The sequence below is a fragment of the Balaenoptera musculus genome, chromosome 2 (genome assembly GCF_009873245.2).
Source record: "Balaenoptera musculus isolate JJ_BM4_2016_0621 chromosome 2, mBalMus1.pri.v3, whole genome shotgun sequence".
NCBI lineage: Eukaryota > Metazoa > Chordata > Mammalia > Artiodactyla > Balaenopteridae > Balaenoptera > Balaenoptera musculus.
The window spans coordinates 151,269,172-151,287,975 of NC_045786.1; positions in this window are offsets into that span (position 1 = coordinate 151,269,172).

Sequence of the window (18,804 nt, forward strand, 5' to 3'; positions counted from 1 at the left end):
TTTATCATAGATGGTAGCTTTTTAGTTTATAAATTTATAATATTCAGAAAAGTAAACCCCTAGTATTCTTATCACTCAAATGAACAACAAAAGACATGTATTTGACTCAAGCACTTTTTTAAGAATAAAAATGTAAAAAAAAAAAAAAAGAATAAAAATGTCACAGGCATAGATTTTTAAAATTATTTTTAACCATCTTCTCCTCAGTTACATTGTCCTCTCCTTTCTCTCAGGGAAGTGGTTCTCAACCAGGGCAATTTTGGGCCTGCTCCTATCTAGTCAGTAGGGGCCAGGGATGTTGCTAAACATCCTACAATGTATAGGACAGCCCTCACCACCCTTAACACACAACAAAGGATTATCTGGTTCAAGATGTTAATAGTCTCTAGATTGAGAAGTTCTGTTGTAGAGAGAAGCACTACCATGATATCAATATGTATCCTTCTAGAAATGTTTTTCATACTTCTGCATACATTTACAAGCCTGAATAAACAATACGTGGTATTGTGTTGTTGTGCATAAGTATTCCTCTAATTTATATAAACAGTATCATAACATATTCTGCATCTTGCTTTGTTTTTCCCTTCAACATTTTTTAGATCTAGCCATATTGATATAAATACATATATAATACACGTGTTTGTGTGTGTATAATTTTTAAAGTGATCTATAGTTTGTTTTTTTAAAAAATGTCTTTACATGATGAAATAAAATATCGATAACTCTATGTCCCATATTAGGCTGGCTGTCTTTTTTGGGGAGGATCAGGTTTTATTCCTCCACGATATCTGTAAGTCTGAAAACCCAAGACTAGATTCCCCCAGTCCTGGTTGGAAAGCAGGCCCATTATCTGGGATGTTAATACTCTCCTAGAACTTAATCTTCCTAGAATATAACAATAATCAAAGGTCACAGGAGTCCTTGACCAGCTGGTGGGAAAATGAAATTGTGTCACAGCTCTAGTTTAAGGTTGGTAGGACTAGAAAACCCAGGATTAAAGTGAGGTCCACTCAAATTTTGGTTTCCAGAGGAAACTGAATAGGGTGACAAATTTGGAAGAGGGAGGCCACTTTTGAGGAGCTCCATCAGCTATACATAGACTATCATGCAGCCAAAGTCCAAGTTATTAATCTCAAAGGCTAATCACTAAAGGACTCAATGGAAAGCACCCCAATTTGAGTAAGAAGGCTTGTGTTTGATCTTAGCTAATTCCTAGCTGTGTGACCTTGAGCAAGTTACTCAGCCTTGTAATCTCAATTTTCCCGATCCCTAAAATTGAAGTAATAACATATCAGTGGGTTTCTGTAGGAACAAAATGAGAACAGTGCTTGGTATCTGGTAAGATTTCAAAAATGTTAGTTGATCCTGGAGTCTGATTCTACGGAGATTGGACTCTTTCCTTTTGGCAACAACGGAGGCTTTGGAATTTCTTTAGAAGCATGGGAGTGCTATGTTTAAATGTGAGTTTTAGAAAGTTAATTCTGGCTTGGAAGCAGTGTACAAGGAGAGTTGGGAGTAGGAAGAAGCTGGAAATATAGAGGTCAGTTATTAGGGTTATGAAATAATCCAAATGAGAGAGATGTGCCTGAACTGAGTGAGTGGGGTGGGTGGGGAGGAAGGGAAGGAGGAGAGAGGGATGTAGAAAGACGACAGGAGAGAGAGAAGGAAATGAGGGATATTTGAGAGATGCATCAGAACATATGAAGGCTGATGGGATGTGGAGTTGTGAGATGAGGCTAATGGGATAATGCCCAGGTTGCTAGCCGGGTTTAGTGAATGGATGATGATATTAAGAAAGATAAAAAAATCAGGAGAAACTGTTAAGAGAGGATGAGGAAGAGGGAAATAATGAATTTGGTTTTAGTTAAGGTATGTCTGAGTTGCCTACGTGACATCCTGGACCAGAAGTAGGTAGTTTGTGAAACCTTGGGACAGAGCCCCAGGGGACATCCAAAGGAGGAGGGGAGAAGAGCAGCAACTGCACTGAGAGTGACTTTCAAAGGTGAAGTGGCTTTGAAAGAGCGATTTTCAAAGAAGGAGGTGGAGGATAGAGGCAGGAGATTCGTAAGAGGGAGTCCAACAGGCTCAAAAGCAGCCGGAAGTCCTCAGAGGGTGGGAGTTGAGAAGAAGCTCTGGTTTGGGTATTCCCAGAGCCACTGGTAACCTTGGGAAGAGCTTTGTGAGTCGGGGGCACATGAGAGACAGAAGCCAGAATGCAGAGGATTAGGATAGAAGGGGAGGAATGGAGATTATGAGTTTTAATGGAGAAAAGAATTACAGAGATTATCTCAAAGGTGGGGGAAGAGGGAAGATTTTTGTTTCATTTTCAGATTACTAGAATGCTGCTGAGCAGTGGGTAGGTGGGAAAGGAGTGGAGAAGGTACAGAAGAGAGGGAAGTATTGATAGAAGAAGCTCCTGGGAGGTGGGATGGCTGGGAGAAAGCACTGACGAGGAGTCAGTCTTGACAGGACCAGATTTCATCGAGACGGGAAGGAGGAAAGTGGTAGCTGAAGGGGAGGGGATTACAGGTCTTCATGACTAAAGGCCTCAATTTTTCTCAGTAACATAGGAGCCCCTGTAGCACCTGCTTAGTGAAGAAGGTGGGAAGGGTTTAGAAGAGCTGTAGAAGAGAGCAGATTGGGAAAAAGTTTAAGGCTTGCTGAGTCACTGAGGGTGACAGGGACAGAATTGTAGTTGAGCTCAATGACACAGATGAGCTGTTGGTTTCTGGTACTAATCAGTTGCTCAGGGGCAAGGGAAGTGTGTGCTTAGATTTCCTCAAGTGAGAGGACTGTTGGTGTGGATGTGTTGGGAGTCCAAGGGGTGAGGGAATGACTGGCCATGAACTTCTAGGTAAGATGTTAAGCGAAGGTGGTGGGGAAGGGGCGATATACTGTGAGAGTGAAGAGATTGGGGTGCTGTGGCTCTATAAGTTTAAAGAAGAGGATTAGGACAAGATGCGAGATAGAAATAAGATTTTTCTGAGATAGGTGTTTGGTGGAGAAGTAGTTTCAGGTGAGGTCAAAGTCCAAGTGGGTATGAAGGGAGTAAGGATGAAGATGAAAGTTATGGAGCAGAAGAGAACAAGGGCTATGAATCTAGGGCACTGTGCGCATGGGAATTGTACACAATGGTAGGAGTCAGGGTGCAGGAGGGAACTGTTGGCCAGTTAAATGTCTCAGCAAATGTGACAGAGTAATCTTGGGATGATGTATTGGTCAGTTTTTACTGCATAACAAATAACTATAAAAATCTTGCTGGCATGTAACATATAGCACACATTGATTTAGCTCCACATCTGGAGATAGTAGATTTGGGCCAGACTCATCTGGCTAATTCTGTTGATTTTGCATCTGCAGGTTGTATGGGATCTGGTTGATCTAGGTTGGTCATGGTTGAGGGGGCTGGCTGAAATGGCTCTGGTCATTCACCTCTTGAGACTGGCAGGCTAGCTCAGGCTGCTCTTCTCATCATGATGGCAGAAGTGTAAAAGAACAAGCAGTTTTCAAACCTTTGGTCATGTCATGCCTGCTAACATTTCTTTGGCCAAAGTCAAGGGGTGGGGAAGTACACTCTACCCATGGAGGTAGTTGGGTTGGTAAGCGAATATTTTTGAACAATAACCTAATTGACCACAGGTAGTAGATAAGCGCTATGAGGACAGAGAGAGGATGGGGTTGCAGATGGCATAGGACCCTTGAACGACAATGGAAGAACAAGGGTGGGAAGAAAGGACATTGTCTACTCAGCTCCCACCCTGAGATACAAGTGGCCCCAACTAAGAGTGTTTTGGCAAAGAAATCATTCGATTAGAGAAGATACAGTCTTTTGTGTTGTGAGAAGTCAAATATGAACAACAGGAATTCCAGAGGCCACAGAGGGAAGAGTTCAAAAGAGGCACAGCTGGCTACCCAGGGTTGGAGAGCAACTGCCTGAGTGGGGAAGTCCGAGCCTCAGGAATAAAATGGGCAGAACACACACACACACACACACACACACACACACACACACACACAGCTGCTAGAGGAGCTTGGGCTGACCCAAGGTAAACTCTCTGGGAGCCTTATTATTTGGGGAAGGTGTTGTAGAGACCAGCCCCCACGTTGCCTTGAATGGGGCTCTGTGTGCTGGCTCTTTCTGACTAACTGAGAAGGGCAGATTCTTCCTAGGGAGGAGATGTTTCCATGGAGAGGCCGTCACAGCTCCATATATACTTGGGATTTCACAATTGCTTTTACTCTGACAGTGTGTTGGGAATTTTCTTTTTTTCTTTTTCTTTTTTCTTTTCTTTTTTTTTTTGCACTACAAATAAGGAGCAAGAGGTGAGTGTGGGAAGGAAACTATTTTAATGGTGATACAGTAATAGAAATAACAGCCATCCTTGGAAAGAGAGACTCTAGGAGAAAGATGGAGGGGGCTGGAGCACCTCAAACCTATACTTTATCTTTGCAGAGCCTGTCACTACCTTCAAGCGTTCTTGATCTTCCCTCCCTGATGAGGCTGTAAGCTCGCTGAGGGTAAAGGCTGGGCCTGTCTTATTCATAGCTCTTTTCCCAGGGCTAGCAGCACACACAGAACATAATAGGTGCTCAATAAATATTTTCGAGTGGATGAATGAGAGAATGATAAAATGTTTAAGGCTTGCCTACTGATCTCCACTTAAAAGAACTCCAAACTTTCTTTTGTCCACATCAGTCAACAAATATTCAGGGGCCTCTTGAATATCAAGCAGGTGACCAGGCTCTGGGCATTCATAGAGAGTAAGGCATGGTCCTTGCCAGATGGTCGCTTATCTTCACTTGCAGCTTAGGGAACAGTAACTAACAATGAAGAGCTATGAAGAAATGTTTCAAGCCTCAGTTTGCCCATCTTCAAAAGGGGAAGCTCAACCAGATTCATTCACATTTCTTTCCTACAAGGCTTCTTGGAGCCTTTAATATTCTACTGTTCATTGCAAATCTCTAAAACGGGGAAAACAGTTTGATGTCTGTCTAAGTCAGCTCAGGCTGCTATAATAAATATACTGTAGAGTGGGTGGCTTCAACAGCAAACATTTATTTCTCACAGTTTTGGAGGCTGGGAAGTCTCAGATCAAGGTACATGCAGATCTGGTATCTGGGGAGGAACCACTTCCTGGTTTGCAGATGGCTGTCTTCTTGTATCCTCACATGACAGAGAGCAGAGAGAGGGGGAAGCAAGCTCTCTCATGGCTCTCCTTATAAGGGCCCTAATCCCATTTGTGAGGGCTCCACCTTTATGTCCAATCACCTCCCAAAGGCCCTACCTCCTAATACCATCACATTGGGTATCAGGCTTCTATATATGAATGTTTGTCAATGAAAATTGACAAACATTCTGTCAATAGCAATGTTTCTGAAATGTATTTGACCATGAAGACTTTTCTTTCTTTTTCTTTTTGTTTTTAGAACATCTCATAGGATTGGTTTTCTAAGGCGCACACTTCAGGAAATGTGGGTTTAGGCTAATTCTGGTGGACTAATCCTTGTAGAATTTCTTCTGAAGGTCCTCCCTATCCCACCTTCATAGGCACACTTGCACCAGACTTAATGGTGTTCTTTTTTTCTTTTTCTGTGCTCAGGATGGGGTTGGCTGCCTTTTAGAGCACCAGTGGTTCAGACATGTGGTCATCCTTTGTCCTGATGATGTTGGAGGTGGGTATTCAGGTTTCCAGAATTGGGTCGTACCTGCTAAGCTTCTATTTTGGTCCACTATTCCTAGAGCAGCCCTGGCTCACCCCTGAGCACCCTGCACCCCAGGGAGGATTTGAGACATCAAGATAACTATTTATCTGGAGGCCTGAGGACAAAAGCACTGGGTTGTGTAGGCATGTGACCAGAGGTTGAGAGGTCTGGACATGTCAAGATAGAGTCAGGAATTCTGAAAATCAGGCAGTTCCAAGGCAAAGCACTGAATCTAGAACAGGGGCTATTAGCTACTTTCTCCCTCTTTTGGATTATCTACGTGGATAGGATGTGGTCTCGGGTATTGGATCAACCTGGCTGTTCAGGTGTGTGGGGTATGGCCATGGATGGTTAAGAAACTAGGTATAGGGATCAAGTTCAGGATCTTTCCCTAACCTTCTGGATAAGAGCAATGACCTCTTAATTGGTTTCTCTGTGTCCTCATGTATTCCTTGTAAAACTAGTTCCTGCACCATCTAAAATGCAGACTTTATCCCATTGTTCCCTCTGTTTAAAGTCTCTCAGTGGGTCCCCAAGGTCTCTTTAGCTTGGCACCCAAGCCCTTTGGAACTCTGCCTCCAGCACGGCTCTTTTTTTTTTTTAATCAGTCATCAATTTTATACACATCAGTGTACCAGCACGGCTCTTGAGCTTTACATTTTTCCCCACTCTTACCTCCCACCCACCCTACATTCCAGCCAAATAGAACTTCTGATTACTTCCTGAGTATCCCATGATCTTTGACTTTTCCCTGCCTTCATTCATGCCTTTCCTCTGCTGGCATACCACTCCCATGGCTTGGTCTAGCAAAACCCTCATTCTTTTGAAGTGCAGCTTGAAGTCTTCTTCTGCCTCTTGGCTAGTCATTGGCTCCATCTTCTGTGCTCATATAACAGTTGTACATTTTTATTAAAGTACCATCACCTCCCATTATGATTGTTGCTTGCACGTTTATCTCCCCTCACTCCCTAAGTGGCTGGGATCTTTGGGAGTCAGGGCCGTACGTGGTGCCTGGTAAGTAGCAGGTATTTATTGGAGGTTTGTTGAATGAATGAATAAATGTGAGTTGTGTTGAATGAAGTGAAGATTGTGACCTCTTAGCTCCCTCTGGTCACCCTCTCTTACGTACTCACCTTTCTGTTTATAAGAAGACTTCCTTAGTTTAGAATAACAAAAGCCCATTCTGGCTTAGAGAGATGGAGTTATAGGGTATTTTAAAGAAGAGGTGTAATTTTGTTACCTTTCAAACATAGCACATTTTTTAAAGCTAAGATATAAATAGGTACTAATAACTAAATTGGGAAAATTAATGCAAAATTACAGGTAGTCCTGATATATAATAATGTATCATAAACAAAAGACCATAAATATTACAGAATTATTCAATGAGCCCTAAAGCTGAAGCCATGTTGATAGACTAGTTAATTTTTTGAGCTGTGAGTTTGAAAGTGACCCTGATTTTTATTTTAGAAACTTCAAAATATTTTACTATTAAGTTAAACCTAGAACTCTGTAGAGAAAGATGTCATTGAACTTTCGACCTTTTGAGGATAATGAAAACTGTGTTTGAATGATTGCAAATTTTGGATTACTAACCTAGATGAAAAGTTTGTCATTATGTAACAACTCACTATCTGTTATAAGACAAAGTCTGGCATAGGTGAATCCATTGCGTGCCATCCAATGTGTTTAATTACCGCAGGGTAAGCCCAGAGGTTTCACTTCAAATGTTATGTTGTAATTGATGTATGGGTAGTATATGCTTTGACTGTTGGTTTGGGAGGGAGTTTGAGGCTCCATCTGGCTTAATAGAAAGTTTCTATGATTGATTAGTGAAGTGTACTGTGGACATGGGAAGGGAGGATTCATGTATTCACCTTCCTTACCTAACAGATCCCAGAAATAATGATCTAATGCTAATCAGTGTGACATAATGATAGAAACATAGGACTTCCTGTTTCAAGTCCCTGAATTTAAGATCAGTTATATCACTTACTGGTTCTGTGGACCTGAACAAACCACATTCTCTCTCCTGAGCTTCACTTTCTTCATATGTAAAAGAGAGTTGAAAAAATTGACATCTTGTCACTATGAAGGTAAGATTGAGAGAGTTTTGTAACTCTGAGGTACTCTTCACACATTAGTGCATACTACTTTAATGAACCTTATGACATCATAGGTACTTAGTTCCTATCTGTTTGCTCCATGCATGTTATGTATGACGCTTTCCATGTGTATTGCCGATTTTACATCTCTGCTCCCAGTGTACAGAGCTGTGTTGGTCCACTGACTTTACATACCACCTAGCTTCGGCTCTCACCAGGCTCCCGCCTTTTGGCTTCTCTGTGGTGATGTCCGTCAGAAAAGGCAGTGACACTGAAGCTGATGAGGTTGGACCATATCATGGGGTTCATAGGCTCGGAGGTTCCATGTTAAGGGCTCACAGTAAATTTGGAGCTAGGAACTTGGGCTTTCTTTCCTTAGCTGCCTCCGGATTGGGGCTGTCTGTGATGACTCACTTCTCTTCTACATGTCTCATCCTCTAGGAGGTGAGCTTAGGCGTGGTCTCATGGCAGAGGAGTCAGAGTGAGCCATAAGAAAATGTAAAATTACTTTCCAAGCCTCTGCTCATGTCATTTTTGCTAACATCCCATTCAGCTGAAGCAAGTCACATGTCTGAGCTTGGTGTCAAGGGTTGGGTGTAGTAATGTTAGATGGTAAAGTGCCTAGAGATAGATAGAGGTGAAGAATTTTGGTTCTTAACACTAGAATTATTATGTGCATAAGGCAAGCAGAGAAATAGCAATGATGGCGATGGTAGCCGCTAACTGTTATTGAATGCTTACTGTGGGCCAGTTTCTGCTAGGCGCTTTATGTGCACACCCCCGCTGCCCCTGAATTGTCACAGCAAACCTTTAGGTGCTAGTATTACCTCTCCTGTTTTACAGTTGAGAACACTGAGGTCCAGAGGGATTAAGTAACTGCCACAGTTTACATAGCTCCTAAGTGGTGAGCTGGGATAAGAATCTGGTTCTGTCTGACTCCACAGTCCAGCTCTTAACCAAATCTCAGAATACCAGGGCAGAGGGCAGGGACACTGCTTGAAATTTACTGGGGAGAAACTCAGGACAAATAACAGGCAGACCCATTTCATGCAGAGGGTGGTAAACTCAAGGAATGTGTCCCTCTCATGAGTATTCACTGATGCTAGCACCTGTAAGGGATGCAAAGGTTGTAAGACTCAGTCCCAAGCTAGTACGAATGAAAAGGCAAATCTGTTCAAGAGAAATTTGTGTAAATGACAGTTTCTTTGTAGCTTTTTGAGGGGAAAGTAGGAGATCTGAGGGATATCCCTTTATATGTTGAGGCTGGTATGGTACAGTGGTTTTGAAACTGTCCTTTAGGACTCTAGAGGTTTTGATGATAAAATCTTGAGAACCACTCTGGAAGTCAAGGTGGAGGAAAGGGAGTTTCACCCCCACTTCTACAGAGCAACTCTGCTTTTCAACTGTCACATTTTGGGTTTTGATGCATTACTTTCTTCTTTGGAAGAAATAAGTATCTCAGTGACCTAAGAAAGGAAAGCCACTGTTCTCATTGAAAGATCCTGGACAAAGGGTGCAGATCCCTTGGTGTCTAGTGTCACTTCTGCACTGCCCAGGTTGTGAGATCTTGGACACTAGCTTGACCTCACCAGGGTCCTTTCCTCCCTCCCTCGCCTATAGAATGAAGGGTTTGAATCAGGTGATCTTCACTGTCTTCTCGAGCTCTGACGTTCTTCATCTTCGGGGGGTGTGGGGCGGCAGCAGTACCTATTATATTGTCAGGAATGAGATACTAGAACTGGTCTGCCAGTGGTCTGACCCAGAAGTCTCTCCCTTGAATTCCTCTAACTTCCATTTGCTTCCTCACCTTAGTTGGGTCAGCAAACATTTATCTCAGCAAACATTTATCTATGACTGACTGTGTGCCAGGCACCATAGCCACATTCCTGCAAAGCTTGTAAGCTGCTAATAACTTGCCCTGATCTGGGAGAGTCCCAAGAGTGCCCCCTAGCTGTGTCTTTTCCTTGCCACTGTTCCTTTCTTCTCTTTCTCTCCTCACATGTTTATGCCTCTCTGCAGGACAGACTATGAGGGTTGGTAACAATTTATAGTCTGTGGGAATTGGCAGTGGGGACAGTGGACAGTGGGATCTGGGGGTGTTGCAGCAGATGCGGTCATTGGGTCACTGTGCCCTGCCCAGGCCTCCTCAGCCACTGACAGGGATGCTCATCTGACAAAAACACTTTTCTGATTTAGATCCCTTTCCTCTGGCCACCTCCCTCTCTCAGGCGATGACTTCATGGGAAGGGTCGGCGCTAAGGTCTTGTTGTTTCGTGGCAGTACCTGCATCTCCTTTTCAATTGCTAGGCAACAGATAGGATGGGAAGATATGGAGGCACACAGTTTCCCCACAAAGATGGAAGGTGAGAAGACTGGAGAGTGCTAACTGGGACCCCAAAGCTATTTTAGAAAGAGGAGACACTGGAGTGGAGATCTGGAGGAGAAGGAGTGGAACGTGAGAAGGTTTGGGGAAGGGCAGTCCAGGCAGTGGGAACAGCACATGCAAGGCTCTGAGGTGAACTGTACTTGGTGAATTCTGCAAACTCCAAGGAGGCAGCATGTCTGAGGCCCAGTGGAGTAAGGAGATGAGAAGTAGTAGATGAGATTGGAGAGGTGGCCTGGGGGCCAGACCATGTAGGGTCTTGTAGACCACAGGGAGGATGTTGGATTTCATTCTGAGTATGTAGAGAAATTATTGGAGGATTTGAATAAGGAAATAATGACTTCCACTTTAAAAGGTCACTCTGACTACTGTGTAGAAGATAGCCCATAAGGGGCAAGGATGGAAGCAGGGAGACCTGTTAGGATGCTTGTACCTGGTCTGGGGAGAGGGGAATCATTGTTATAGTTAAATTGATCAGAGTGTAGCCAGAGTGCTCCCCTTTGAGATCTTGGCTCTCTGGCCAAGACTGGAATGTACCTGACACAGAGTCAGGGAACCCTGGGCAGCCTGAGTGTGGAGAAGAGGAGATGGCAGAGCCACGGCATGGATTTTGGAGCCAGACCTGTTTTGCCCCTTATTAACTGTGTGACTTTGGGAAAATTATTTGATCTCTTGGGGGTCTCAGTTTACTCATCTATAAAATGGGAATAATAGTAGTTACTACTTCCTAGAGTCTAAGATACTTGGTGTATGCCTTGCACAGAGTGAGTGTGATAGGAGTGCGTGCTGTGACCGCTGCTGCTCTTTGATAAGATGTGTGTGCTGGGAGAGCAGTGTGGCTTTCCAAAATCATGGGAGGACCAAGTTGCCATTGCCTTGGTCCTGAACACACTGATCGGCTCTGCCTCCTTCTTAGAGGCTGTCCTTAGCCCGTCCCAGACCCCCAGGCTCAGCCCACACTCCCATTGTAATCCTTCCTAGAGATGGCATTCCCTGTCCCTGCCCTCACATGCTCCTCTACCCTCAGCTGTCGCATCACACTGCAGGAAGCGTAGTTTGCACCTCACACCTCCAAAGTGCACCCCGCAGATGGGCTGTGTCAGGCCCTGCGTTTGCCCCGTAATGAAGCTGGGAACTCACTGGTCTGGGTCTGCACATCTCGAGTCTGTCCAGAGCCTTTCTGCTTTACCCCTGTCAGCTCTGGCACCACTTGCTTTGTTAATGGAGAATTTGTCGAGTAATGGGAATAATTAGCACAGTGGGGGCCTTACTGTGCCCTGGAAAGAGAACAGAGAGAGCCATCCCAGCAGCCCCAGACATGATTGCTGGGCAGGCTTATTTTCTCTTGTCTGCATCTCTCTCTGCATCTCTTGCATGTTTGATTTTTTTCTCTTTGTGTAGAGAGAGTTGGCTAGGAGAAAAGACCCGTAAATTGCACTCTTTCTGGGCTGGTGCTGCGAAAGCTGGATAAGATTGTCTTCATGAACTGAATAATTTCCCTCTCCCCTTACCTCAGTTAGGCGAAAGATCAGCTGAGCATCTAGCTGATTTTCCCCTCCCTTTCTCTTCCCCGTTTCCTCCCCGCATCCAGCCCTCCCCTCTCCCCTTCTCCCTGTCCCCTCATGTAAAGAACTCACTGACTCTCAATTGAATCCTTTTTAATGGTCCCAAGAGGCGAAGATCTTGAAGGGTGATTATCTTCACTATAAATTATTAACTCTCCCAGCAGCCAGATGGCTTCCCAGCCCATGGCTTGGAACTCCGGGCTGGGAGGCCCGCTGTCTGGGAGAGGAGGGGACGGGGAAGGGAGGAGGATGAATGAGGGAATGACCACAGCCTCTTGAATTCGTAGCTGTACCTGGGTTGCTGGGGAGCCTGTCGGCACCTTGCAAGGCCTGAGTTCTGTGGTCTGCGGGGAAGAGTTTGTCGTGGTTGCGTTTTGCCCACTAGAAAACTCAGGACACCCTTAGGATGGAGTACAAGTGATAGGAGGGTCAGAGACTAATGCCATGAGTTGCTTTTAGTATGAACCTTAAAGGATTGTCAGGCATGGTAAGAAGGCATGATTATTACCTTACGTTGGGTAGTCTTTTACCTCCTTAGGTGTTCACGACATCCTGGAAGGTGTATTCATTGTTCTCCCTAATTTACAAGAGAAGAAATAAAAATTGGATAGATCATAGAGTTTCCCATAAGGTCACTTGACCCATAGTTAGTGGAAAGCCAGAGTCTCGTTCTGACTCCGGTCTAGCGGTCTTTTCCCCACAGCAGACTTTTCCTCAGTTGCCTATGCCTTGTATCCTTCAAGTTTCCATGGAAGTTCCCCCTCCACTGAGAATTCTTCCCTGACCACACTGAGCCAGAGTCATCTTTTGTTCTTCTGGACTCTATTGCACTTCATGCTAAGACCCATTTAGTACTAGACGTGCAACGCCAAAGGGTTTCCAGTCTCTTCTGGGATATCTCCAGTGACGGGGTAGCCCACTTCATCTGAAGGTGGTCTGTGTGTAAGATAAAGACACAAATACTCTTTCTAGAACTTCCGTTCACTAGACAGAAATTCTGTCCTTGAAAGAACCTGTGGGATCTCCCTTCCAATTTAAGACTGCCTCAGGCCTCTGAAGACACTGCTCTTGCTACTGTCGAGTTGCCTCTGTACGTCCAAACACCCCGGTACTTCCAAAGGTTCCTCACACGAAGACTCAGGTGTGACTCTTACCATTGTCTGTGTCACTGGGATGAAGTTTAAAAGATGTCCATCTGTCCACGTTACTCTCCCCGAGCAGGCCAGTTGAGGCAGTAACATCAGCCGTGCTGCTAGGAGGAAATACAAGCATCAAGTAACAGCAGCAGCAGCAGCGGTAGCTAGCATTCACTTGGTACTTATCTGTGCCGAGCACTGCTCTCTAAGGGCTTTACCCTTATTAAGTGCCCTTCCATGGTAACTCACTATTAACTCCATTTTACAGATGAGGCAGCTGAGGCTCAGAGAGGGTAAGCGACTTGCTCCAGGTTACACAGGTAGCAAGTGGTACATCTCGGATTTCCACTCAGGAGATCTGGCTCCAGAGCCCATGGGTTTAACCTCCTTGAAATGGGCACTTACTCTAATGCCTGTGTTCTGTTTGGACCTTAGAGACTGACACAGGGAGGGGGAAGGGTAAGCTGGGACGAAGTGAGAGAGTGGCATGGACATATATACACTACCAAATGTAAAATAGATAGCTGGTGGGAAGCAGCTGCATAGCACAGGGAGATCAGCTCCATGCTTTGTGACCACCTAGAGGGGTGGGATAGGGAGGGTGGAAGGGAGACGCAAGAGAGAGGAGATATAGAGATATATGTATATGTATAGCTGATTCACTTTGTTATAAAGCAGAAACTAACACACCATTATAAAGCAATTATACTCCAATAAAGATGTTAAAAAAAAAAAGAATATGTGCTCTTCTGTGAGACGCATCCATGTGGCTGTCTGGACATGAAGACCAATCATTCTCAATGCTGTGTGGCATTTTGCATGAAACAATTTACTATTCCATTCTACCGCAGATGGACATTTGGTTATTTTCTAGGTTTTGGCTATTATGACTAATGTTGTTATGAAGATTTTTGTACATGTCTTGGGTTGGACATATATAAGCATTTCTGTTGGCATGTACCTCGGAGGGGAATTATGGAGTCATGGGACAAAAATATTCAGCTATAGTAGCTATTGCCGTGCAATTTTCCAAAAGTAGTTGTACCTCTGTGCATTTTAAAAGTTAATAAAGTCCCAAAGTACCCTGTGAGATAGGTATTATCATTCTCTCTCTCTCTCTCTCTGATGAATCAAAGACTCAGAGAGTTGCCCAAGGCTAAATAGCTATAGTAATGACAGTCTGGGTTTAAATCCAGCCCTGCCTGACTCCAAAGCCCATGCTCTTCATCCCTACCCTGAACTACTTTAATATCTCGGAGAGAATTCATGCCTTCACCCTTCCCTCCACCCCGCCTGCAGTAGAGCCTTTGCTGTTGAGTTAAGATAGAGAGTACTGAGTGTGAGGGGCTGCCCTAGTGGTGTAGTGTCAGGAGGGGCATAGTTTAGTTGACAGAGTGAATCTCCGAGGCTGTTGTGCAAGGATGGGCCTGCAGCCCCCTCCAGAGCACCTGGGGGTACAGCATGCCCAGGGACATGGGCAAGCGGGGTGTAGAGCATTGGGGGTGGGGGTGAGACATCTGACATGTCTCTCAAGTCACAGGGAGTCCTGCCAGGTATGAGTGGCCATATGAAATGAAAGCTTCTGTTGATGTGTCAATGACAGTATTTTTTTAAGGTCTAGTATTAGGAGTGTATCAGTCAGGACTCTTGGTCACAACCCAACTAAAACTTACTTAAGCAAGGAGAAAAAAGAAAGTTTTGGTTCATGTAATGTAAGTCCCGGGATCCATTGGGCTTCAGGTCTGGCTACATTTAGGTGCTAAAACATCACTAGAAATCCATCTCTATCCATCTCTCGGCTCTACTTCTTTGTTGTCTTCATTATTAGACAAGATTGTCTTGAATAGTAACAATGGTATCTCTCATCAATTCTGGATTTCACTACAGTTGTTTGACAATGAGGTTAAAAAAAAAGGGCCCTTCTCCCAATAATTCCAGAAAAAGTTCCAGAGTAAGCTCCAGTTTGACTCAGTTTGGGTGACAGACCCATCCTTGAACTAATCACTATGGCAGGAGATTGGAATGTCCTAATTGGCTAAATTGGGTCACAAGATCTGGGGTTGGGATGAACGCCACCTAAATGACCTGGACTCAGATTGGTGGTGAAAATCATTTTACCTTCAAAGGGGGGCAAGGGGTATGGTGAAAGGGAGGCAAGTAGAACCAACAGAGAGCCATTATAGGGACTTTCTGGTCCTGATGAGGGACATAAGAAGGATGCTGATGAGAAGTTCCAGAGCAGGGGTCCCCAAACCCTGGGCCACAGACCAGTACCGGTCTGTGGCCTGTTAGGAACCAGGCCGCACAGCAGGAGGTGAGCGGCAGGCCAGCGATCGAAGCTTCTTCTGTATTTACAGCCGCTCCCTTCGCTCGCATTGCCGCCTGACCTCCGCTTCCTGTCAGATGGGGGGCAGCATTAGATTCTCTTAGGAGCGAACCCTACTGTGAACTGCGCATGCGAGGGATCTTGGTTACGTGCTCCTTGTGAAAATCTAAGGCCTGATGATCTGAGGTGGAGCTGAGGCGGTGACGCTAGCGCTGGGGAGCGGCTGCAAATACAGATTATCATTAGCAGAGAGGTTTGACTGCACAGAGACCATAATAAATCAGTCGCTTGCAGACTCATATGAAAACCCTACCGGTGAGTGGCAAGTGAAAACAAGCTCAGGGCTGCCATTGATTCTGCATTACAGTGAGTTGTAGAATTATTTCATTACATATTACAATGTAATAGTAACAGAAATAAAGTGCACAATAAATGTAATGCGCTTGAATCATCCCAAAACCATCCCCCCTGCCCCGGTCCGTGGAAAAATTGTCTTCCACGAAACCAGTCCCTGGTGCCAAAAGGTTAGGGACCGCTGTTCTAGAGGAAGAACGGGCAAGCCCAGTCTGAGGCATTGAGCACAGCAATCATCGTGCCTGCCCACTGACCGTGGTTCTAGACACAGGCCCCACTTCCCTCTGAGTCTGTCAAGGGGACAGAGGAGCTGTAGGGAGGGAGGTGGAAGGGCACAGGGCAGCCAGATCTTCTGAGCTGTGCCGATGGCAAATAGCCCATGTGTCGGAGTTGTGTGAGGGCCCCGCTGCCTCCTAAGCAGCTGGATCGTGAGACGTTTGCAAAGATGTGAACCCCCCATAAGAAGTGTGCCATTTAATAATTATGTAAATTAGCTGGCAATTAGATAATGTCACTCACTTTCCCTCTCCTGCTGGATTCTCACACAGTAGACAAGCATTTTGAGCTTCTGCACCAGTCTGGGCCCTCCATGTGGGCACTGGAGCCAACCACCTGCACCTGCGGCTGCCTGGGTCCTCCTGTGGCTCAGGGGAGGGTAGCAGTTGGCCTACCCAGTAGAGAGGGCTCCCGGGCTCCCATTTCCCATTTCTCGAGCCTCGCACAGCCCTGCCAGAGGGTTAGAGAAGGCCAAAGGGTAAATGCCTGGGGCAGCTGGCTCGAAGCCTGTGATATTAAATGCAAGGTCATCTCTAGCTTTTGGCTGGGCCACTGTGGCAATTTTCTAGAGGCCACGGGAATGTCCACAGTCCAAGAAAGAAATGGAAGGGCTTTAGGAGAGAATGTGGGCGGACCATAGGGTGTCAAGTCTAGATTAACCCAATTCTGGTGTTACCAGTCCTGAAATCAGATTCTACCTGGCGCCTGTGAGAGAGAAAGCTTGGTTTTCCTTGGTTAGCCTTTTTGACTCCCCAAGATGCAGGCAGGGGAATGTCAGTATCTCCAGTGCTGGTCCAGGCTGGAGGGGAGGACTGCCGATCTGATGGAGGGGGCTCAGCAGGGGGGATAGCGTGGTCACCCCAAAGCAGGCTGGGTAAATTCCCATGATCCTCCTCACAGCACATGGTCCTGGGCGGCTTCGTTCTTAACTCGTGGGTTACCCCAGATCACTAGACATGTGCTGCTTTGTCCTGAGGGGTCATGTGAGGCGGGCATCCAGGGAAGTGTGGAGGCGCAGGACTGCCATCGTTGTACAAAGCGGGGTGGTGTGGAGGCCACTGCGTGGGACAGAAGTCAAATGATCCTCAGCAATGCTCTTCAGCTTGTGTTTTTACTGTTCATTCTTCCTGGACATGTTTCCTGAGCTCCCGCTCCATGCCAAGGCCCTGTGGCAGCACCAGGGTGAAGCAGTCCGTGCCCCCAGGGAGCTTCCCACGGAGCTTCCGGTGCCTGGACTCTTTATTGCTCTGCTTTATGTCTCTAAAATACACTTTCCCCCACTGCTTTGTGATGCCCCTGAAGGCGAGAACCATGTCTTCCTCTGCTTAGATCCATGAGTGGCTGGAAAAGATCGGAGCTCAGTAAGTAGTTAGATTGAATTGAGCAAGTCATTTAATTTCTGCAGACACGTAAGAGACTTGCAGGGCCCCAGAGGTGAGCTGACATCTAGACCAGTCTGAAAGCTTCTGGAGCTATCCACTTAGAGGGATTCCCATTTCCCTGCTCATCCATCTCACTGAGCCCTCCATCTGAATGTCCTTGCCTCCCACTGAGGGTCCCGCTGGCTTTAGCCGTCTGAGCCTGGGCCTTGCCTTGAGCTGGACCCCTTGGTCTAAACGGGCCGGACAGGGAGTGCAGAGGGGGGTGCAGCAGCCAGGGTGGCGTCACTGAGGAAACACCTGCCCAAGCCTCTGGGGCTCACATACCGTGGGCTCCATCACATACCACATGATTTTTACATTCCCAGCTCATTAATATTTCCTGGCTTGGGATACTCCTTTGGAGAGGCTTGTGCTTCGTGCTCACGCCTGCCTTGCTCCCCACTCTTCTAAATCAGATGCAGGATAGGGGGAGGGGACAGGGGAGCTGCTGTCCTCGGAGCACATTCCCTGAAAGTGGCCCCTTTTCAAAACTTTGATGAAAAAAATATGTAGACGTGGCAGATGTTAGGACCAGAAGAAGCCCTCTTTGGGGACAAGCATCTCCTTTCTCCCCTGGGATGTTGCCTTTTGCCTTGCTTGGCATAACTCGCCTCGTACAACGATCACGTTCTTCGAGACTAGGTCATCACTTATTCTCTAGCTGCCTGATACCCACCTCTGGCTTCATGTCTTCCACTCACTCCACTCCAATAGCACCAGCCTCCTTGCTGTTCTTCAAACATACCAGCCTGCTCCAGGCTTAAGGCCTTTGCCCTGACTATTACTTCTGGAACATTCTTCCCAGATATTTATGTGGCTAATTCTCTCACCCTCTTTGAAGACTTTCCTTAAATCTCATCTTCTCAGACTCTGATTTGTGATGTTTGCCTATTTCCGTGGTGTAAATATTCCTAGCATAGTTGATTTCATGCTACCAAAGTGTCATCAACCAGCTCAAAAAGTTCTGAAATTTTAATAGTTGGTTCTCACATTCCGCATGAGTTGGCACCTCCACACTGCTGTGCCCATGTTCTAGTAAGCATCCCTTGCCCCCCTGGAGGTGCCCATGCCACACTTTGGAAAACACTGCATGGAAAAGACCTTTTATACAACAGATGCTTTCCTTATGATGGATTTAATCAGCCTCTTTTTGGTTGTACTTGCTTGTTCAGGGGAAATAGGTGTTTGTTCCTGCTTAAGGGACAGTGTTTTCCTCTTCAAAGCAGGAGTAATAGCTAGCTTTGCTAATGTGGTCATCATAAAAATAGTGGACAGTGGTCTGACAGAGACCATGGTGAATTATCAAACATGCCTATTAATAGGCAGCAACTTGCGTAGCTCTTGGAAATTGCACTCATTGCTCTCATGTGAACACAGAAGTCTCCACTCAGCTATGTGGCCAGAGTCTGCTTTCAGAAACCAGATCACCGCCTTGACTGGGTGCTGGTGCATTTCCAATCAGTATAAAAGACGCATGATATGCTCTAGGTCTGTGACATTCCTTAACTGTTCATTTGTTGTCCATTCTGCAGTTT